Below are 25,685 nucleotides of genomic sequence, written 5' to 3'. Positions count from 1 at the left end.
CTGGCAATGAACATGGAACCCCTCGCAATGAGCATGTAGGTAAGCAGCACTTATGTAGCATAATTTTTAATAGGCATTATGGTGTTTGGCTTAACATGTAATGGGCATTATAGTGTCAATTTTTAATGTGCGCCTTTGGCGCGCAATGCCCCTATTTATTAAGCATATTGTGCATTATTACTCAATCTGTTTGGTATAGTGTGTAATGTGAATTTTGTCCTAAACTCTGTGGCATTACATGTATTTTGAATCAATCTGTGCGCCATAGTGTGAATTTTGGCTCATACCATGTGGCATAATGTGTAAGAGGCAAGTAAAGTATAAGAGGGTTACTATTGTGTTGCATGATTTGTAAGAGGGGTATATGGTGTGGTAACCTTAGGTGACCACATAAAAGGTGCTGAAATGTTGTCTACCAAGTTTTGGCTTTCAGTATTTTTTTTATGACTGGAATGCAACCTCACCCCGCAAGTATCTTAGGATATCGGCATCCTGCGGGTGCACCTTTTGGAGGGCACCCGCCAATATATCTCCCTGCATTTTTCCTATTCCAGCCCCCTGCCTTTTCAATTAGTTGAAAGTATTTACACAAATAGAGACATGAGCAGACCACCCAACCAGAACACTGGTCACGCCCCCCACATTCATAGGTGCTGGCCACAACCCCTATTATTGCACTTAATAGGCCCTTGATAATTTTGAGCTCCAGGCCCATTTAGACCTTAATCTGGCACTGGCTGTTGGTTGAAAAGCTGTGGGCTGCAGAACTACTGTAGCACTACTGTGACTGTGTCAGTCTGTAGGGCTCTGGGTTGCCACACTAAATAATATTAATAATAATAAAAGCAACAACAACTGTGTCAGACAGACTGGGAAATGCTGTGAGGTGCAGCTCTTCTGTTCCACTACTGGAATAGTATTAACAATAAAAAAAAATATTATTTGTCTGTATGTTTGTGCACAAAAAACTCAAGAAAGGCTGAACTGAATTTGATCAGGTTTTCACCGACATTTTCCTTGAGGTCATGTGGGTAATATAGGCTATGAAACATCTCACTATCGTGCTAATTAGCAAACAAAATCATATATATCAAATTTGCACACACCACACAAAACACAAATACATACAAGCTCACAGACCACACATATATACACACCACACATATACTTTAGTTGTGCAATGCCCCAGAGTGATTCATTAGAATCATGCTTTGTTTGCACACAACTATTTTCCATTAAGGGCACCGCGGACGGTGTAATGGTTAGCATTACTGCCTCACAGCACTGAGCAGGGGCTGGCTGGCAACTTTTAGCCTAGGGGGCAAGTCCAGAGCACTGGCCCATAATCAGCCAAGTCACCGTCGGAAGGAATGCTTTTGCGCGCCGTAGGCGCGCCGAAAAATTAGGGGCGTGGCCTATCATAAGGGGCGTTGCCTGTACCATGATTGTATTGTGTACCTGCAGATTGCACATTTTAGCGAACCTTGTAATACCCATTACACATAAAGCCACATGCCGTAATGCCAATTACACATTATGCTGAACACCATGATGCCAGTTACACATTACGCCCAACACTGCGATGCTAATTACTCAATACACCGCACACTGTGATGCTAATTACACATTATGCTGCACAAATTGATGCCCATTACACCCCATACTGTGATGGCAATTACCCAATGCTCCCCACACCGTAATGTCCATTACGCCCCATACCATGATGCCCATTACACCGCACAATGTGATGTCCACAGTGCCAGATATGCCCCCACAGTGCAAGATATTCCGCCACAGTACCAAATACACATATGCCCCCACAGTGCCAGACACAAATGCCGCCACAGTGCCAGATATTCTGCCACAGTGCCAAATACGCATATTCCTCCACAGTGCCAGATATGCCCACAGAGTGCCAGATATGCCCCCAGAGTGCCAGAGACACATATGCCCCCAGAGTGCCAGAGACACATATGCCCCCACAGTGCCAGAGACACATATGCCCCCACAGTGCCAGAGACACATATTCCCCCACAGTGCCAAAGACACATATGCCCCCACAGTGCCAGATATGCCCCCACAGTGCCAGAGACACATATGCCCCCACAGTGCCAGAGACACATATGCCCCCTCAGTGCCAGAGACACATATTCCCCCACAGTGCCAAAGACACATATGCCCCCACAGTGCCAGATATGCCCCCACAGTGCCAGAGACACATATGCCCCCACAGTGCCAGAGACACATATGCCCCCACAGTGCCAAATACACATATGCCCCCACAGTGCCAGACACATATGCCCCCACAGTGCCAGATACACATATGTCCCCACAGTGCCAGATACACATATGCCCCCACAGTGCCAGATACACATATGCCCCCACAGTGCCAGATATGCCCCCACAGTGCCAAATACACATATGCCCCACAGTGCCAGATATACATATGCCCCCACAGTGCCAAATACACATATGCCCCCACAGTGCCAGATACACATATGACCCCACAGTGCCAAATACACATATGCCCCACTGTGCCAGATACACATATGTCCCCACAGTGCCAAATACATATATGCCCCCACAGTGCCAGATATGCCCCCCACAGTGCCAGATACACATATGCCCCCACACAGTGCCAGATATGCCCCCACACAGTGCCAGATATGCCCCCACACAGTGCCAGATATGCCCCCACACAGTGCCAGATATGCCCCCACACAGTGCCAGATATGCCCCCACACAGTGCCAGATATGCCCCCACACAGTGCCAGATATGCCCCCACAGTGACAGAAACACATATGCTGGGGTGAGGGAGGGGGGGGGGGGAGAGCGCTTACCCACTCGCTAGCTGCGGGCCGTGCTGCGGCTGGATCAGCTTCTCCAGCCCTCCTGCGCTGGCCGCGGCTTCCAGAACACGGCCGCGGCTACAGGAAAATGGCCGCCGGCCTCCTGCACTGAGAACATGTCCTCAGTGCAGGGGGCCGGCGGCCATTTTCCTGTAGCCGCGGCCGTGTTCTGTAAGCCGCGGCCAGTGCAGGAGGGCTGGAGAAGCTGATCCAGCCGCAGCACGGCCCGCAGCCAGTGGGTGGGTAAGCGGCCCGGGGGGCATATGGCACTCTGCCCCCCGGCCCAGCCCGCCCCTGGCACTGAGGTCATGGGTTCAATACCCACCATGGCCCTACCAGTGCAGAGTTTGTATATTCTCCCTGTGTTTGCGTGTGTTTACTCCTGGTACTCCGGTTTCCTCCCACAATCCAAAAATATACTGGTAGGTTAATTGGCTTCAAACAAAAATGAACCCTAAAATGTCTGTGTACATGTGATAGCGAATGTAGATTGTAAGCTCCACTGAGGGACTGATGTTAATGTTCAACTATACTGTGTAAAGCACTGTGGAATATGTATGCGTTCTATAAGAAACTGTTAATAAATAAATTAAGTTGCATCTTATTTGCAAAGTGATGTGGAAAATTACAAACATGGAGCTTCTGCTGATTACAATGATAAGCAGCATGTCAATATTCTCTGTGTGGTTGTGGCTGTATGTCCATACAAAATGCCAAGTTACAGTGTTTTCCCCTGTAACATAGCATGTTGTATGTAGACAATTCCATCTTGTACCAAACCAATTACAGAGAAACCGTCACAGATTTGCATTTTAACCAAAATTCAGACTAAAGCTGAAAGAGGGCCAAATGGTTTAAAGTAGGTACATAAGGTCACACAACAGTTGATGCAGCTATAGTCTTGCTTATAGTCCTTATACAGAATGTTTCTTTTGTAATTAATGGACATGTTTACCTTACCAAAAATGCTAAAAATCACTCATAATGAATTAAATACAATTGTGGCCTCACCTCAGTAATAAATATACTAACATTGTAATAAACTATGCGACCTCGGATCTATTTGATTACTATATCATGCCATTTATGCAGTATTTTATGAATTTATCTACAGATTATACAGAATTATCCTGCAGAAGGCTACTTAGTGCAGCAGACTGCAGTACTATCCTTTCAGTGGGGACAGTGATGCAAGTCCTATGCATACTTTTTCAGAGTTTGGCTACATTAGTTTTAACCATCTTCAAATGGTGTAAATTGCTTTAATCCTATGAAGATATAATAGAAGGAGAGAGATGTTCCAATCCCCTTTTAACAACCTCTATCTAGCACTGATTCTGGAGTCTGGGGCAGATTTATTAAGCTCGGTGAAGTGATAAAGTGTCTGTTTTTTATCACCGGCCAATCAGCTCCTAACTGTGAAGTTACAGGCTTGGTTTGAAAAATGACAGGTAGGAGCTGATTGGCTGGTGAAAAAAACAGACACTTTATCACTTCACTGAAGTATTGGGGAAGTAACTGGAAGTGACAGTGGTTATCACTACAGTTGCTCTTACTGGTTTTACTTAGTAGATACAGTAGCAGTGATATTTACATTAAAAAAAATTAATATCCACCACAAAACAAACAATTTACAGATGAGTGCTGTGTGTGTCTGGACAGAACTGCTGGAGACAATGGAGTTAGTTGCCACTGAGCACCAGCCCTGAAAAGGGCACTATACACCATTTTCTCCCATGAGGCATCTGGAATGCAGCTAAGCCACTGCATGTGTGCAATAGTATCCCACCTCTTTTCCTGATGCAACAAGAGCATAATGGAATATCTGATTTAAAAAAGTTTTTAATTGCCAATGTAAGAAATCAGCACAGAAATTGCAGTAAGAAATGATGGAGGGCTTCCGGTTATGGGGTCATGTGAGGCAGCTGCAGGCTTTGTGAGCTCCGTGGGTGGTGAGTCGGGCGGCACCCCTAGACCACCGCTCTGCGGTCCACAAACATAGCCCTGTGTAGCGGAGGCCCCTGGGAGTCGGGGACGCTGTATGGAGAGATTCTTCTCTCCTATGCCGAAGCGCCAGAACCGCCGCATCTCAGCCCAGACGCCGCAGCTTAAATCCAAGATGGCGACTGCCAGATCCTCCACGCGCTCCGGGAGACAGACTGAGCCACAGCGCAGTCAACCACAGAAGGAAGCAATACAGCCTAAAGCCCTCTCCACCTCGGCCTCACCGCTGGCTAACTATAACAGTACTCCGGAGTGCCTGACCACACGATCAGAGGGGGATGAGGTGATGGAGGATGCTCCTGAAGCATACCAGGACATGGTAAGGGCTATTACAGCCACTATAACCCCTATGCTCAAAGCACAAACAGAGGTCTTTCAATGCAGCTTTGATGAACTCAGAGACCATTTTACACAGCTCTCGCAGAGGGTTACACATAATGAAACACAAGTGGGAGCAGTCTTTCATGAGGTACAGGAACTTAAATCCCACAATTCTGATTTACAGAAAGCAGTGTATACACTGACAAACAAGGTCGACGACCTCGAAAACCGCTCGAGGAGGAATAACCTCCGGTTAGTGGTGCTCCCGGAGACAATCAGGGGCCCGAAGCTGCACCACTTTATCAGGAATACTCTCCCAACTATCCTCGGGGTGGAGGCAGAATGTACAGATATTGTAATTGAGAGAGCCCATAGACTGGGTCCTGAGAAGGAGGGGACAAATAATAGGCCCAGAGTCACTATATTCCGCTGTCTGAATTACCTACATAAGGAGGTCCTCTGGACGGCCTCCCGAAAACAAAAGCTAATCCAATGGGAAGGTCACAAGTTACATTTATTCCAAGATTACTCAGCGGAAGTGACCAGAGCTCGGAAGGAGTTCTCCGGGATTTGTTTACAGCTGATTACAGACAATCAAAAGCTTGCACTGCTCTAACTGGCGCGTTTGCGCATATTTGAGGGAGATACTTTCAAAGACTTTTCCACTGCAGGAGACGCCCGAGCTTATCTAAACAGAGGCACCCCCCCCCCCCCTGTGTCCCCCCGTCGTGATCAAGCCACTTGATACAGTACGGCAAATACTGCCATTTCTTTTTGCCCTTTTGCTTCTGCTTTAAAGTTATTATACATGACTCTATAGAGTTCGTTACATTGGCTCCTCCATGATGTGATGACCGACTATGCTGATGAATGACATTGCTCGCGGAATATAAAGACGTTCTTCTTTTCAGGATCTGATAATACCAAGGTTCACTGCTTTGCAATGCGCATTACCGTGTCTGACAGGCACATAGGAAATGGGGGATGTTAAGTTAGGTTAAATGTTGAAATATTTAAGTGTTAAATGTTTGACATAATGTTCTAATATGTACTAGGGGTGCCAGCCCGCTCACGGCAACCCGGGAGGTAAAAATAGATTTTCTACTCCTTTGCAGGAGAGATACACGGAAGTCTAGATGAAGACACTAATGTGTGAGGGGGAGGTGGCGGCCCTAAGACTTGGGCCAAAACCCGCCCTCAGGTTGCTTACCTCATTGGGAAAGATGTTAAAAGGGGGGGTGTTGTATTGGGATGTTTTGGCGGGGAGGGAGGGAATGGGGGTGGGGGGGGAATTAACAGCAAGAGTCCTGGAGAAGTCCGTTTTGGATGTAAAATATAGTTTGACGATATGTCCCACTTGAAAATATGCTCGTGGAATGTGGGGGGCATTAACTCCCCTATTAAGAGGAAAAAAATACTGATATACCTTAAACAACACAAGGCTTATATAGCTATGTTACAGGAAACGCATTTGACTGATAGTGAACATGTCAAGTTAGGTACGTTGGGTTATAGAGTTGCAGCCTATGCATCATTTAACTCGAAAGCACGAGGTGTGGCGATATTGGTAAGGGCAGCCCTGGATGCTAAATGCTCACAACTCTATGCAGATACGACGGGGCGCTTTGTACTGGCTGAAATCTCTGTGCTTGGGGAATCATTTTATGTGTGTAATGTCTACGCCCCTAAAACTAAGCAAAATAAGTTTTTTCATAGACTGATCAATATTTTTTACCCATTTGCAGATTCCCGACTAATGGTAGGAGGGGATTTTAATACAGTGGCGTTGCCGTCTATGGATAGATCAGGTGCCACAGTCAACCGCACAATGCAACAGGGGACAGGAATCAAATATGTCACAGAACAGCTACATTTAATTGATTGTTGGCGGGTACTTCACCCTACCGAACATGATTATACCTGTTTGTCGGCTGCTCATGGCACAATGTCGCGCATCGACTACCTGCTCCCTTCGAGCACCATGTTTCTGAATCTGGTGGAAGCTGGTATTAACCCAATGTGTATCTCGGACCATTCCCTGGTGTGGTGTTTGGTAGAAACCTCGGTAGATATGGGTTCTCACAGACAATGGAGGTTTCCATCCTATCTCTCCACTTCCACCAGGTTCAGACAAGCCCTAGAAGCTAAATGGGTAGACTATGAAAGTATCCATCAGGGACAGGACACAGACCCCTTGGTCTACTGGCAGGCAGCCAAGGCAGTGTTGAGGGGAGAAGTAATGGCCTTTGTAGGCAAATATAAAAAAGAAAGGTCTGCTGACATTTTGAAAGCACAGGAGGACTATAAGTCTTCCCAGGCCCAAGATACCAAGGCGGCCTACATTAAGGCTAAAGCTCACTTCGACACCATTATAGAAAATCAGACCACCCAACAGATCTCTGATACTTCATTCCAATTTTTTATAGGCATGGTAACAAAAACGGTAGACTCCTCTCTAACTTAATTCGGGGTACAAGACCATCAGCGGTAGTGACCTCTTTGAAGGCTTCAGGGGGAGTAGTAAAACATGGTGGAGCAGACATTCTGGATATTTTTGGAAAATTCTATGGGGAACTATATTCACAGGGCCCAATCGATCATGATAGGAAAAAGACCATTTGGGACTCCATAGAGGTACCGCAAATAACGGAGGCAGCCTGGGAAGGACTTATGCATCCAATTACGGTGGAGGAGGTCTCGCAGATAATTAAAAAACTGAAACCACTGAAGGCCCCAGGGCCCGACGGGTTTTCGGGAGAATTCTACAAAATATTGGTAGGCAAAATCAGTAAACCCCTAATGGAGGTGTTTAATGCCATATTGAAGGGCGCCCCACTCCCCTTATACTTTAATTCGGCAACGATGAAAGTGCTACCAAAGCCGGGTCGTGACAAGGAGGATCCCGGTTCATACAGGCCCATATCGCTTCTTAATAGTGATTACAAATTATTAACTAAGCTGAGGTCGGAGAGGCTTAAATTTGTTCTACCAAAGGTGATATCGGCCGACCAAACAGGCTTTATTATGGGACACCACTCAGTGGTAAATGTGCGAAGGGTTCTGGCGGCGATTTAGTACTTGAGTCGGATGGGTGGATCCGGGGACCATGCAATAATGTCTATGGATGCAGAAAAAGCGTTTGATCTGGACACCTGGGACCACCTGTTCGAATCCCTGATTCGTTTTGGATTCCCCCAAGAGTTTGAGACGCTTCTTCGTACGTTGTACCATGCCCCGCATACGCAGGTTGCTTGTAATGGCTATATATCTTCCCACTTTATAATTCAGAGCAGGACCAGACAGGGGTGCCCTTTGTCACCCCTGTTGTTCGCATTAGCATTGGAACCTTTGGCCATAGCAATACGTTCCCATACATTATACAAGGGTATCACAGTGGGTAATACTGACCTGAAAATAAGTTTATTTGCCGATGATATGTTACTGTTTGTGTCGGACCTAGAGTCATCCATCCCTATAGTCTTACAATTACTAAAAGATTTTGGGTCATTTGCGGGTTACAAAATCAATTTACAGAAATCAGAAGTCCTCATGGTACCACCTCCTTCTGGGATGGGATCCTCCTTGTCACTTCTCTCACAATTTAAAATCACCACCAAGGCAATTAAGTATTTGGGCATTAATGTGCCTGGTAACTTGTCCCAATTATACAAGATTAATTTTGAGGGCATTATTGCAGGAATTTTGAGACAACTTGAAGCGTGGACAGCTCTCCCACTGTCACTAATGGGTAGAGCAGCGGTCCTGCAATCCATCATGTTCCCGAAGCTTTCCTTTGTATACAGATGATACCGGTCAAGCTGTCTGTAGCAGACAGTAAGAGGATTACTGATGCATTTTTTAAATTTTTATGGTCAGGGAAAAAGCCAAGGATATCTAGAAACAAGCTTTACTCTAGAAGGGCGGAGGGGGGTATTCCACATTTGACAGCATTCACCCAGGTGGTGTTCCTGAGGTATATTTTAGATTGGTTGGAGGGCACAGACTATTACACACATAGAACCTTGGATGCAGAGCTATTCCCTACTTTTTCTACAGCTGCACTGCTACATACAACCAAGGCATCCCTTCCACCGTTTGCTAAGCAAGACATAATGTTCAGGGACACCTACCTGATATGGTTAGCCATAAATAAGAAACTGGGTCGTAGACATACTGTTACAAAATATGCCACTTTTTAGGGTAACCCCAACTTTATCCCCGGCCTCTCTGGGTCTCCGTTTCTTGCGTGGAGGGACAGGGGGATATCAGCCATTAGGACGTCTTTGATCCGGGAGGAGGTATACTTACATTTCAGGACCTGGTCTCCAAGGGCCTTATTTTGGTTCATTCTTTCTGACAAAATCCTTCTTAGATGGGCAAAACCATGTGCACTGCAGGTGGGGCAGATGTAACATGTGCAGAGAGAATTAGATTTGGGTGGGGTTTTACTTCAAAGTGAGATCTATATTGCAGTGTAAAAATAAAGCAGTCAGTATTTTTCCTGCACAGAAACAAAATAACTCACCCAAATCTAATTCTCTCTGCACATGTTACATCTGCCCCCCCTGCAGTGCACATGGTTTTGTCCATCTAAGAAGGATTTTGTCAGAAAGAATGAACCAAAATAAGGCCCCAAGTTCTCTATCACCAACAAGGAATTTTACATGTATCTACAGGCCAGACAATATACCCAGTCGATGCCCCCACCCATGAAGGGAGATGATATACTAGATCCTTAACAGGTTCACCCACAAGCAGCCCCTCTAGGAGCGCCCGAGATACAGTATACCCAATACCATAATCAAAGATAACCCAAATACTGTATGTTGCCTCTACCATTCTGATGGAACACTCGTCTGGGTTGGCTGTGAGACCCTGTACTTGCAGAGCCTGTAGCACTGTCAACACCTTCCTAAGGTGTGACTATCCCTCTCTAAAATTTACAATGTCATGTAAATATGCTACGGCATATTCTCTATGAGGCTGGCTTGTTTATAGTCCTTTGGAAAGTTGCAGGGGTTCCATGCAAACCAAAGGACAGTATTTTATACTGTAAAACAGTGGAAAAGGCTGTCTTGGCCTTGGAGCTTCAGAACCCTTTTGTTAAGTTGAAGTAGTGAGATACTGATTTTTTTTTTTGCTAAATTTCCCAGTATGTCACCATCTCTGTGCATAGGGTAGCAGTCAAGCTGAGAAACTTTAACCGCTGGAAATCATTACAGAATCTTAACCTGAAGGGTTCGGCACTAACACCATGGGATAATTCTATTTACTGGTTGTCTCCTCAATTTAATCCCTTTGCTGTTTAATAGTGCCCAGTAATGTGGACCCTGTTTGGACACCAAATGTGACAAGGTTCACATGGACCAGGTAAAATTCCAAAACATCAGGTTTATTTCTTTTCCAGATAGGCAATCATTTGACCTGCATTTATGGAAATTGCACCTTGTGCCTTGCACTTTTAAAGCACCACCTGAAGAAAAGACCATCAGGCCCTGAAACATTGTATAATGCTGTTGTGATTATGTAATGTGACAAGGATCACAAACACAGGGTCTCAGATGACAACTTGGTAGTTTATTCTCATCAGCAGGTACAGCATAGTAGGTGACATTCATGTACAGTTGGTATCACAGGCAGTAGCATACAGTCATAGCAGACTCCTAAAAGGCTCCAATGGTCCGTAGTCTAACCCACACCCCCAGCCTTTGACTCAGTCAGATAGTTCACTATCGAGAGCCAGCAAGCAATGCCATGGAAAGCCTTAAATCAGGACATCCCAGGTGCTGCTGATTACACTGCTAACAAAACCTGGTCTGGATCCTTCACATTACTTTCATGTGGGGAATGCTGACTCTGCCACAGTAAGTTTAATAAAGATTATCCACCTAGAACTGGTGAGTGCTGCCTTGCTTTCCCCACAGTGAGAGCTGCCTACACTTCTATCAATTTAAGAAAGGCAACCAAGGAATCCAAAATATTGTTACCCAGAGTGCTGTTCCAAACTGTATATATATATATATATATATATATATATATACACATATATATATATATATATATATATATATATATATATATATATATATATATATATATATATATATACAGTACAGTGTACATCCAAGCTGGACACTGTAACCTTCCCCTCAGAGTCCACTATGTAAAAGTTCTTCTTATATTTCCTTATGACCAGCACACTCATAAAAAGGGTATAATTTATTCATCTGGACTCTTTTCTTTTCAAGAATTTAAAAAAAAAAAGGAATCTTTTTCAATAAATTTTTCAGTTTAATTTTTTCCTTCAGAAACTAGAGATCTTATACCTGTATTTTTCTGTAAACTTCTGCTCGGTCCACAGGATTGCTGGAGTGTTTAGGCAACTACAGTGGATCATAGTAGGTATAGGATGTTAGACTGATGTGTGTCTGAGGTGAGATAGCGCCCACTGATCTTCTGATTGATATACAGCGCCTAGTGTGCGTTCGGCCAGTGGTCAGTTGGACTCTGCCTCTCCTTTTTATTTTTATTTTTATTGTTATTTGTAATGTATGTAAATAATGTGGTAAAAAATATGCTGACACTGATCCTCAGACCTGTCTATGCCCCACGATAATCTAGCATACCGTTTAGCCATAGTTTGTAGATGCCCAATAGTAAGTATTAAACTGTGTAATTTACATAAAAATAGTATCATATATATGTTTAATATAAAGCGTCACAGTATTCATTTTATTCGCTATATACTTATAACTTCTATCAGTGCTGACTGACCAATAGCGCTTATTCAGGATGGCACTCACGTGATCCCACTAGAACCAATGAGGACCAGCGGGACAGCCGTTGCCTAGCGCTGTGTGATACACAAGCAGGCAGGCTGATGTACGCATGTCTGAGTAGTTCCGGATGTGAGTCTTTTAGTTGTGGCCAATTATACTATGGAGCGCACATGCAAGCAGTGTGATGCGCTCCACTGACGTCACCGGAAGACAGCTTATACAGCTACTTCCGTGTATTTGAAACGCACGCTGAACGTAGCCAGGAGGTATTACACGTGAACACCTGAATGTAAACTTGACCAGGTGAGTGTTTATTGCTCTTGAGTTATGATTGGTTAACTAGGGCTATGGAGGTGGAGTGTCATGGGATATTAGCTGGTAGGGGGATCAGTGTTTGTCATACTGCTTCAGGGATCCAGGCTTATGCAGTCTTGAAAAAGGGTCATGCGGTGACCCGAAACGTTGACCTTGCTTTGGAAATTTTAAATGGATCAATAAAGTTTTATCTCAAGTCTGGTGAGTGCGCTCCTTATCTGTTTGGATATATATATATATATATATATATATATATATATACAGTACACACACTATCCTAGTTATTTCACAAATAGACCCATACAATTGCACAATTGTTTTTCTAAATTGAATTATCCCATTGGACTAGTACACCACAGGAATTAAAACAGCTGTACATTTCTCACATATTTATTATTCGGCTTCAAAGGTACCTCAAGAAGTGTTATATTTTCACCATATGATTTTCATGAATAAAAACATTGATCTCTGTCATGCTGTTTTCTCGCTCAATGCCAAGAAGACCAACAGAAAAAAAACACAATACAAACAAATAAAAACTGAGAAATTGGCTTCAAAGTTTTTGTACTCTAGCAAACTGCATACATGGGATGCACATCACAGCTGTGTTTACATAGCTGTAGGAAAGGGAGGTCCAGAGGATCCCAAAGGTTTTAAAAAAAAAACACTTTCATTTTGATAGAAACAATCTATATATGAAATACATAGATATGAAATTCCCAATGTATGCACTTCTTTTTATATTATATTACATAGATGAATGCATTAGGAAAGGTTTAGATTTTTCCATAAAATAATAATTGAAAGTGAGTTCATGAGTGTTTTATACATAAATGAGGAATACATTTTGGATTTACACATACAATTGTAATGTAACGTACATCAGTCTATGATTACTGTATCGGGATTCGGGCAGTTGGAAGAATGACAGAGGGATCCCAATGGAAAGAATCCTGACTGATCACAGCGAGGGGAAAGATAGGGTTAGGCTGTGGGAGGGGGAAGTTAGTGGGATAGGGGTAGACATGGAGGTAAGGGGTTACACCATGAGAAATCTGTCAGGACCCTGAATGCCAAGATTTTGTACTCAACACTTATGATTTTGGATACAAATATGGTAATAAATCAAAATTACAGTCCCCCTAAGAAGTAAACAGAAAATGTTTGTGTACTGATTTGTACAGTATACAGAGACCATTGGCTGGTTTGGCTGGTCGCATTAGTTGGGCATACCTTAAACTAAATACAAAAACATACAGTAGGTTTCAAAACACAAGCATGAATGGCGCACGTGGTCCCACCTGTGACTAGGCATGCTAGCCTGCAGCTAATGGAAAGTCAATGGGGTCAATCCTATTACACCCAAAGGGTTGTGAGTTGCCATTTGGGTGCCATTTTAACACTGAAAACTGCACCCAAATCAACCCTAACGCGCACCCTTCGCAGGGCCAAATTCACTGAAATTTGCTCCCACCCCTATAAAGGTGCGAGCACTTTTCAGCGAATTCAGCCCACCATAAAGTGTGCCCAGTGTCATGATGATTTGCAACTCATGAGTCAACCACACTTTTAATATGATCGACATACCTGTAGTAGTGAAGTTTGAACTTTTGTCTTCCCGTGCACCCCCTAGGCAGTCTAGATATCTCTGGGTGGTCCCAGACACCCGTGGGCACACTGGTTGTTACCACACACACAAGTGGTTGAACTCTTTCCGCTCGGATTTTAACTCTCAACTTCCGGGGTGGTCTCTCTTTTTCACTATAAATATGAGGAATGTATATGCAGTCAGTAGCCATGAAACAGAGTCCTGGAGACTCGAATCTTGTTGGCCTAGACTACACTGAACCAGGACACTTTTCCTATTCTGAATGCAGAGCAAGGAGGTCATTACAGAAAGAGCGTAATGATATTCTTCCTAGCAAGGATCCATTAAAATTATTACAGAAGCCCATTTTTCAACTGAGCACAGAAAAAATATTTTTCTATAACTGGATCATATCAAAAATGACATTGTGATGTTTTTTATTGAATGATCAGCAGAAATTCCTACTAGGACCAGCTGCACAAATATAATTCTTCTATTGGTTTTTATCCCTGATGAAGTCTTAGAGACGAAACGCGTCGGGTTTTTTTCATCATTTATAAAAGGACTATTTATCCAGACATGGACTGGGCCTTATCATTGTGAATATCTTCAAATACAAGGAAACGAATATCAGAATTTTTATTTTTATTTTACTATGTTATATTGGGAGGTACAGTTTCTGTATTAGGTAGCGCACCCCAATCCCCCCCCTTTTTCATGATTGAATGTATATTCGACATTACCATGTCTTCAGCATACACAATGTGAATGTATGGAAATACAGTTCTGTATGTACAGTATATATGTGTAAGGCCAATTGTGCCAATTCAGAGGAATCCATCCCACAAATCCATTACCAGGACTAAGCATTGACAGATTGCGTTGTGACACTACGGGGACATATTTATTAAAGCAAATTTTTGGGAAATCCCCAAAGAACTGACATTTTCAGTGGATTCCCTGACAATAGAAGTATTTCTTAGATTTTACAAGGAGAGACTGCAGCAGATATCTCTAATATCAGTCCCTCCATAATCAACCCGAATATGCTTTCATTTGAATGTGTTTGATGGTTATAGACTTGCTGTTCATGCTAACTGTCAATCTATATTTTTATTATAAGTCTCGTTTAGTGTAGATACCAACAATATTTTTTTTTTTAAAAGAGCATCTTGTAAGGCTACAAGCTATTCAGCAGCTGCACTCCTTATGAGCCTTACAAAGAAAGACCACTACCTGGTCATTGGCAATTTGTGATGACCCCTTTTGTGCAGAGGGCCTGGAGTGACCCTCACAAATATGCTGCAAATAATCCAGAATTGAAGACATACACAATAGGCAGGACAACTATGACCACTAAAGTTATGCAGTATATCATTAATGAATACATTTTTAATCAAATCTCATACATAAACTACTCGTCATTGGTCATTAGGGAGATGGATAAAGGACAGGCATGATGCATAGAGTAGATTAACCTTCCATAAAAGTTTACATTTGTGGAGGTGATGAGAAACAGGAGTTAGTGGAACAATTACGGTAAAAATGTCAGTGAGTTGCTGGGGCCCACTGCCAATTTGTACACATATCACTAGCATCTTCTGTACACTTATGATAAGAGATTAACTTAGTAATAATAATGGGGTGCTCTTGCATAGTCAAAGTTCAGTGAAAGCATACTCACCAACTTCACCCTATGGGGCTTATTTTAGTTCACTCCTTCTGACTAAATCCTTCTTAGATGGACAAAACCATGTGCACTGCAGGGGTGCAGCTGTAAAATGTGCAGAGAGAATTAGATTTGGGTGAGTTATTGTGTTTCTGTGCAGGGTAAATACTGGCTGCTTTATTTTTACAATGCAATATAGATCTCACTTTGAAGTAAAACCCCACTCAAATCTAATTCTCTCTGCCCAAGTTACATACGCCCCACCTGCAGTGCACATGACTTTGTCATCTAAGAAGGATTTTGGCAGAAAGAGTGAACTAGAATAAGGCCCTATGTCTGGAGATAAGCAAAAAAATGCCAGGGAACGGATCTTTTCCACTTAAGCAGGTGTGAGTGTTGAACGGGTGTGGTATGGGACTCCGACAGTCGGGATCCCGACAGTCATTATCCCGACGTTGGGATCCCGACTGCCCGGAGTCAGACAGCATGGCGAGTGCAAAAAAGCCCCTTGCGGGCTCGCTGCACTCGCCACGCTGCGGGCACGGTGGCTCGCTATGTGAGCCACCTATTCTATTCTCCCTCTATGGGGGTCGTGGACCCCCACGAGGGAAAATAGCGGGTGGCCGTCGGTTACCCGGCTGCCGGCGTTTTGACAGTCGGGATGCCGACGTCGGGTAAATGACTGTCGGGATCCCGACTGTCGGGAACCCATCCGGCACCCGTGTTGAACACCAGACACAAATTTACAGTACAGTTGGATTAAGAACCTAGACACTTCTTTAGTGTTAGTGTTTAGTGTTCTTGAGTTTTAAGAGATTTCATATTTAATTTAGAAAACAACGCATTCAAATGTCTCAAATTTACCATGAAATATTTTATTCCAGGCATAGAGCCAGATGCACTAAGCTTCAAAATTTATCAAATGGAGAGTGATAAACAACCAGCCAATCAGCTCCTGTCTGACATTTTTCAAACCAAGCCTGTAACATGACAGGTAGGAGCTGATTGGCTGGCTGTTTATCACTCTCCATTTTATCACTTTGGAAGCTTAGTGCATCTGACCCATAATCTGCTAAATACCCCACACGATGTTCATGACTAGAGAAATAATTTATCTCTCAAATTCAATGCAGTACAATGTGCAAGAATATCTACAAGAATCAGATTGAATATAGAATGGACAGAATTCCAAAGTTAAAATGGATGTGGTATAGTATATAGTAGGTCGACAATAAATAGCCTGACAGTGTCCCAAAAAGTTTGACAGGTGCAAGGTCGTTATACTCAAAAGGTCGACAAGAGATCAGCACGGAGATGGATCACACAGGAAAAAGGTCGCCATTAATTTTTATATTTTTTCTGGTGTCACCCTATTGATTGTCGACCTAGACACTATCTGCCATAAGGATTTCAATTAAAATCATATTATATTTTTTACAAGCTCTGGTATACATGTAACATAGCAGTGTACATAGTTGAATGAACACTATAGTATAATATCTTGGACTCACAAGGCTTACAATCAAATTTGCATACACCTAGTTTAGGCAACATATCTGTCAGATATTAATTCAATATTATCTATGCTATTGGGTGCTACAATGTGAATGAAAACATCAATACAGGTTGAGTATCCCGTATCCGAATATCCGTTATCCGAATTATTCCGAAAACCATACATTCCAGAAAGTTGGAAAAAAAATATTTTTTTGCTAAAAACTCACTGGGGACATTTGTAACAGCCCTACTGAGGACATGTAATGTAACTGGCACTATATATGTACAAGAAAATGATTGCTTGGCATTCACATTCAATATCTGAGATAGTACACAAATTTTTTTTCATGTTTTGAAACCTTGTTTTTTGAACAAATAAAATATATTTGTGTGTATTTTATGTGGTAATAAAATATATTTGTTTGTATTTTATGTTTTTATATAGCATACATGCAAGATAATTCAAAATACATCATTGAAATATTGAAATATTCCGAAATACGGAAAAATCCGTTATCCAAAATTCTCCTGGTCCCGAGCATTTTGGATAAGGGATACTCAACTTGTACATGTTTTGTTATAGTCAGCTTTGGAGACCGGCTATAAATGTTATATAGGCCCAGACTTTACTGTAGCATGCACAGAATATATTGTTGCAGCTTGTATTAACAAAGTATAATATATCTCCTGGGGTTCCTAATACTTTGATAGCTGTCAGATTCTTCACAATCTGGATTTGCAGTTCCTGGCAGACACACTAATCTCTAAAACACAAGATTTAAGCTGTACCATGAACATTAATGGGAAACCTGATGTGGGTGTAATGTGTGTGCTTGAAAAATGTGGTTGCTCTTACAAAACATATTCTATATGTAACCATAAGCAAAGGGCCACATGCAAGGCAAAATGCAGATCTCCACAGTCACAGTTACAATCTACAGTAAAAGAATAAAAAGATTATTGAATAAATGTTTCTGACATTTAAAGCACTAGTGAAACTATTTTGCTAATTGGTGTATTTTGTGTTAAACACGCTTGTTCAGCTTGCCTTCTGTCTATTTTGACATTTGAAAGAATGCAGGATTTAGTCGGGTAGTACTTCTCTGAATTTCATCACTTGCCAACTGTAGTTCAGAAGCCAGAGCTTGTGTAGTTAATCAGTTTGTCTCCCAGGTAACAAAATCTCTCTGTAAAGACTTTAAATTGGCTGATTCATAGACAAGACTTGCAACTGATGTCACCATACAGTAACTATAACTGACACACTAAGCTTTATCATTTCATCTTTTTGTTCTATATCAGCACCACTTTAGACATTGTCAGTAGTAGTAGTAGTAGTATTTTGTTTATTTATAAGGCGCCACAAAGTGTCCGCAGCGCCGTACATAGCAAACAAAAATACAAATTACAAGGTAACGTACAGGGTGTGTTGATAAAATACAGCATAAATAGGGGTATAGCTGGTAGAACTAAAATCAACATCAGTTCTGAAAGAGGTGTCAAAATTGTCGAGGAGACTGAAGATGAAGTAGAGGAAGAGAAGAACAGGGCAGGAGCACTGGTGAGGTAAAGAGAACAGTACATACTAAAGTTATGTGTAATGGAGGATGTGTGTGACAAACTACATGTACTGTAAGGTTAGAAATGAAGAAAAGATTATTTTTTTGCAGTTTTACTATAAAAAAGTGAATAATTAATTGAGATTCTGTTGCTTTTTGTCTGTATTTTGATTTTTTGTTAATTAAGATAGTTATTTACAAAACAACCCTTAATCTTAAATGTTTACTACATACTGTATATAGCAAGTAACATGTTTTGTTTTTATTTAATTTGTCAGTATAGGGCTGTAAATCTGTTTTAATAAATACATTAAAGTATAAATACATACTGTTAATAAGAATGTTATGTTATCACCCCGATGGTTCTAAGTAATGGTTTGTGTCAGGCATATTTCTGACGTTGCCTCCAAACAGGCTGTTTGCAATACCAGTGCTTTCCTGACAGCTTTGAATTTCTGTTTACAAGTTGTGAGCTTGGGGTTTCAAAGCATCATTTCACAGCCAATATCAGTACTTCAGTGATAGACTAAAGTGTCAGTTTATAACAATTCAACATGCCACCTGAGAAAAAAAATCTGCTTGAAGGCATGACCCAGAAGGGTCATTATGATGGATTTTTAACTAGTAGATATATTTCCATCAGGAAAATTGTTGTAGTGAGTGGATAAAACTATAAACCCGTCTAGTGCTGCTTACGGTATATCCAGAGACACATTTTCCCAAAATTAACTGATTTCTACTTGGATGCTCTATACACACACTGTACAGTTGTCATTTGTAGTCTACTCTTGCTAAACATGGCTGCTGAGGTTTCATGATGGCTATTATTCAGAGTTGCTGAAGTCGCTGCCTTGTGTAAAAACTGCCAAGTTTGAGTTCACAGGCTGCTTGCTCTAGAGAAGCAAGGAGGATGAATTGTTCAGTTGTCTCTCCGATAGTTCTTGTCTGCACAGCAGTTCAAAGCTGATGTTGTGCTAAAGCTGTCTCTGTGAGAAGTTAACTGCCATGAGTAACAATGCTGGGTGTATACTTTGAAGGATTACCTCTAGGTATTATATGGCCACATTCATTCAAGAAAGTAATACCATGTGTGGAATAAACCATGATGAAATGCAACGGGGGCAAGCAGGGCCATCTTAAAACAAGAGCTTACTGGGCAGCTACCCTAGGGCCCATCAATTGTAGAGGCCTTTGAGTAGGGGTTTGATGTGTCTGCAGAGTTTCTTGTGAGGCTAGTGGAGATTGCTGCCCGGCTGCTTTGATTGTGAAAATCAGAGCTATCGGGAAACATTCTCCACTGTCCTGAAGCCAAATAATTGCTGGATGGCTGATAGGTGGAGAGACTGCAGGAAGTTATTTAATTACTTAATTATGGGCCCCAGTGTATTTCTTTGCCTAGGACCTACAATGTCATTAAGACGGCCTTGGAAGCAAATACATTTCTATTGTTTCTGTGAATGGTAAATCCTGGATGCTTTTGCACATAGAAGCAGAAAAAGGACTATTAATAAATTGGAAGTACCTGAGTCTCCTGAGTGGTCTCTAAAAGCAGTTACTTTAAAGAAGGAGGAAGGGGATAGTCATTCTAATACAAATACATTTATACATATACAGGGAAAATATAAGCAGCACTTAAAGCATGGCCTTCCTAAACAATCCTCTCCATAGTAAAAAGAGACTGTGCCCGCAGTGCCCGCACAGTCTCTTTTTACTTCAGATACTGACCTTGCAGTATTGCAAGCCCCTATACGCTGTGTGACTTTCCTTACACTTCTGGCTATATAGTCAAAATCATGAGAAAATTTAAGCCAATATCACACCATGAGTATGACCCCTAACATTGAATAAATCCACTTTTAGTACATCATAAGGTCTGACTCCTGATAGTTCTTATATGGACTGTATCTAAGTAGGGGAAAGCGAGATGGCACACTCCTCATGGACAATGTCAAATTCAAGTACAGTGTATTACACTAATTGACTTTCACTGATGAAGGAATGAGTCCATACTGTATGTCCTGTGTGGACCGTCTAGGTAGGCTGTATTCGTAATGGATTGTCAATTCTTTAAAAAGTCGCAAAAGGTCAAAATTATGTGTCCAGATGATCCAAACAGAAATTCAGTATGTATTAGTACTAGGACGTGTTTTCAAAGGTTATCAGTGCAGTGATGGTCTGGGGTTTAAATACCTATCTTAATTGTACAATTAAATGCACAGGATACAGACAATCCCACTTGGTATATGTAGACAAAACAATTCAAAGGTATCTAGTGAAACCTGAGACAGATCTGCATAGTATACTGTATATCTATATAGCAAATAGGGTACTTGTGTAGTTTCACGGTGCCAGCATGGCGCCGTGCGTCTGAGTCCCCTTGCTGGGCTCGCTTCGCTCGCCCACGATGCGGGCTCGGTGGCTCGCTACGCTCGCCACGCTATCTAAAATCAACTCCATGCCAACATGGATAGTGTGGGTATGAACTATCCATGTTGGCATGGAGTTAAGTTAGTTTATTTTAGATAGTTCGGGTACAAACCGGAAGTAGCACGGCGCCATGCTGGCGCCGTGAAACTACACAAGTACCGCAAATAGAAATAAAGGGTACTTATGTAGTAACTGGGCTGCCGATTTTGAAATCGGGTCCATCGCATCGCATCGCACCCGACCATATCGCATGCGATGCGATGCGATGGACCGATTTTGCCATAGGATTCAATGTTAAAATGGACTGAGTTCATTTTAACATGGAATTCAATGGGAAAAGGGGTCCTTTTCATACCCCTACTATCCAAGTGGGCATGGAGTTGGATATAAACCTGTGGCAAGCGTAGCGAGCCACCGAGCCCGAAGCGTGGCGAGCGGACACAGAATACCGTCCCCTTGCGGGGCTCGCTTCGCTCGCCACGCTTCGGGCTCGGTGGCTCGCTACGCTCGCCACAGGTTTATATCCAACTCCATGCCCACTTGGATAGTAGGGGTATGAAAAGGACCCCTTTTTCCCATTGAATTCCATGTTAAAATGGACTCAGTCCATTTTAACATTGAATCCTATGGAAAAATCGGGTCATCGCATCGCATGCGATATGGTCGTATGCGATGCGATATCGCATCGCATCGCATCTGATTGTATGCCTTAACTTAAGGCATACAATCAAAAAATCGGCAGCCCAGATACTACATAAGTACCAAATAAACATATGTCTCATCTGCTCCAGCCCAACATTTGCATCATTGTATCCTGTAGTTGCACACAAAGAAGCAGCATCCATTGTAGATTAATTGATTCTCATACTTCTGAGCATCCCCATGGCCCCACAGCATGGCCAAAGCATGTAAGACACTGGAACGATTGCAGGAGAGCGCAGTTGCAAACTTTGACAGACATGAAAACGGTCACCACACACCTGTATTTTTGGTGCCACTCCATGTAAATATCCTCAGATGGTGCCTGACTATCACTTTTTAAAAAAAATCATCTCTGCTACCACAATTGCAAAACCATTGAGGCACATGCACATTGCAAATGAGATGCAAGCACAGTCAGATGATAATTGATTAATTGCATAAAAATTGGGTTTACATTCATCTTTGAATCAAACCCACAGTCCATAAAATCAGAATATAGGGAAAAAGCCACCCTTTGCAACTCTCTAATGTATAGAGTATGGAGGGTGGGTCCAATTATTTGTACCAAACTCACTCTAATGAGAGTAAAAGGTGTTAGCATAAAGGTTTCTTTGGGGGACCAACACGTGAAGGACCACTTAGTACCAAGAAACGAAGATTCAAGTACTTCAAATCCATACCATACTCACTCTTGTAACAGATGTTATAAACATATAATGGTTTCTTTATCATACTTTCAATGGGTGCACAAGCTATTTAGCAGACCACCACGTGTAAAAACAGGAAAAACACTGATTACCCTAGGGAATCAGTAAACGATCATATAGATGCGTACTATACTCACTCAATAGAGGATGGGTTAAAACGTATAGAGGTTTCTTAACCCATAACCTTCATATCATCCTCATGTTGAGTCTTCCGAATACATGAAGGCAATAAGAAAGGAATGGGCGATTCTCAGTAAAATTCTAAATGTTTAATTTACAATAAAAATAAAAAGTAAAAGTGTCCGCAATCACCTGAGAAGCGGCCACATTTGCCAATAGCCACAGCCACAGGGAAGCAAAAGGTAGTAGATGGTATATTCAGTCACTCTACTACCTTTTGCATCGCACCTCTGAATCAGGCCCTAACTGTTGAAAAACACTATATGGACAAAAGTATTCTGACTGTTATACCAACAAGGACTGCGATTACTTATTATTCAAATACATATAGTTAATATGGATTTTGTCCCACCTTTTGCAGCTATATTAGCTTCCACTCTTCTTGAAAAGCTTTTAACAAGATTTTGGAGTGTTTCTGTGGGAATTTTTGCCCATTTATTCTGTAGAGCACTTACAAGGGCAGGCACTGATATTGGACGAGAAGGCATGGCTTCCTGGTTGAGGTCATGGCTCTGTAGAGGGTAGTCAAGCTCTTCCATAATGAACTCATGAAATCATATAATTACAGTCCGTGCTTTATGCACTGAGGCATAATCATATTAGAATAGAGAAGGGCCTTCTCCAAACGGTTGCCACAAAGTTGGAAGCAAAGCATTGACCAAAATGACTTATGCTGAAGATTGAAAATTGCATTTCACTGGCTATAAGGGTCCTTGGCCAAACTCTGAAAAACAGCCCCATACCATTTTACTTCCTCCACTAAATGGAGTCAGCCAAAACAAGACTTATCCATCTGACAGCCAAACAGAGAAGCGCAATTCATCACTCCACAGAAAACATTTCCATTGCTTCACAGTCAGTGTGCTTTACACTACTCCATTCAATGCTTTGCATTGGACCTGGTGATGTGAGGCTTGCATGCATTTGCTCAGCCATGCAAACCATTACATTCAGCTACTGCCACACAGTTTGTGTGCTTAGATTAATGGCAGTGGAAGTTTGGACCTCTTCAGCTATGGAATCAGTAGTGCATTACTGACCATGAGTCGTTGACCTGACTTTGTGAATTTACTTTCACTTCATGGCAGAGTTGCAGTTGGTTCTATATGTTTCCACTTTCTCATAATTTCACTTACAGTTGACAGCAGGATATCCAGCATGAATGAAATTTCACGAACCATCTTATTGCAAAGGTGGTATCCTATCACAGTACCACGCTTAAAGTCACTGAGCTTTTCAGAATGACCCATTTTGTATCACAACTGTTTACAAATGGCTAGGTACTTGATTTTATACACCTGTAACAACGTCCCTGATTGAAACACCTGAATTCAATAGTTAAAAGATGTGGCCAAATGCTGTTGTCCATGTAGTATATGTCGAGTACACATAGGCTCTTATTCTGGTTCATTTGTAAAGGCAAATTCCTTCTCAAATAGACAAAACCATGTGCACTGCAAGGGGGGGGGGGCAGATGTAACATGTGCAGAGAGAATTAGATTTGGGTGAGTTATTTTGTTTCTGTGCAGGGAAATACTGACTGCTTTATTTTTACACTGCAATATAGATCTCACTTTGAAGTAAAACCCCACCCAAATCTCATTCTACCCACCTGCAGTGCACATGGTTTTGTCCATTTGAGAAGGAATTTGCCTTTGCGAGTGAACCAGAATAAGGGCCATGATTTGGTTCTTGGGTACACTGCTGCTTGTGGTTCTTCCAGTGTATTCACCTTGCCTGACTCCAGTTTCTGACCTTATTTTAACTTTGAATTTGAACTATTGTTATGTATATTGATCTGGCGATGCATCTGCCTGTTTCTGATCCTGAACTAAAAAATTGATTTGTGTCCTGCTTTATCCTCATTATGTGAGTTCAATACACTGTATTTTGTGCCAATAAAAACCAATTCATGCTCATGTTCAGGGGAAGTGAGCTGCGATAGGCAAAAAATACACTAGACTAATTGCTGTTTTATCAACAGGGAGTGGGGCTGGATATGACATTTATCCCTGTTAGTTTCTAAACTGCAATCCTATATGATCAACTAAAAGAAACATGTTTTCAACATTTGTTGTTTTATAACTCTGCTGTCTGCAGGTTTTGTCAGATAATGATGCAAACCATCGTAATGACAGCATGAAAGTATCTGCAAGAAAAGCATTACAAGGAATTATTGATGTATTATTAATTTACTGGGACACTCAAAGGAACGATCTATAATAGAATGTATTCAAATATGTATTTCCATTTCTGACAGTCATTTCTTTTTTCATTGCTCTGTGAAAAATATTCTAGTTTAAAACTGTGTTTCTCATATGTGCATTGAAACTGATACAAATTTATTCAAATTGAAGGACAAAAAATACATTTAATTCAGATGTCAAGCAAACAGAAATTAGCCAAATGCTGTACAATAGTCCCCATCACATGCTCATAACATTATAGAGCAGTGGCTCCCAACCTGGGGTACTTGTACCCCTGGGGGTACACTGCAGACCGGTTGGGGGTACTTCAAAAATTATATCGGTAATTTCGGAAAAAGAGGAAGAAATCTCCTAATAGCGGAAGACGTATCCCATTGCCATGGAGATGAACAACGTTGCATCCATTTCGGTTCAGTCTGCAGCATCATCAGCTTCTCCTTGCACATTTGCCTGGCCAGCAATCCATTGGGAGCTATACCTGCTGCCCTCAGACATCAGGGAATATCTGCCCCGTGCTGATACACATGAAGGAAGCAATGGCATTAATCCTACAGGTGTTAGCAGGATCCCCTGAAACAGTACACAGCAAGTCCATACAATTCATGTCCGCACACTACTCCTCTGCTACCCCTTATTATAAGGAAACACATACAACTCACTTCCACTCCGCTTGTAAGTACTGTGGAAAGGTACTCAGAAATTAAAAGCCTAATAAAGGGCAATAGGAGAGAAAAAAGGTTGGGAACCACTGTTATAGAGGTACTGTCAAGATGTCAGGCTTACACTTAGGAGGTCTATCTAATTCATCCTCACCATTGCGTATTCGCTTATGTACATGTACAGGCCATCTGTGCTATCGGTCGCAATGACTTGTATAGTT

This window comes from Crinia signifera, chromosome 4 (assembly GCF_055691185.1).
Source record: "Crinia signifera chromosome 4, ASM5569118v1, whole genome shotgun sequence".
NCBI lineage: Eukaryota > Metazoa > Chordata > Amphibia > Anura > Myobatrachidae > Crinia > Crinia signifera.
Note: the sequence above shows the minus strand (reverse complement) of the source record.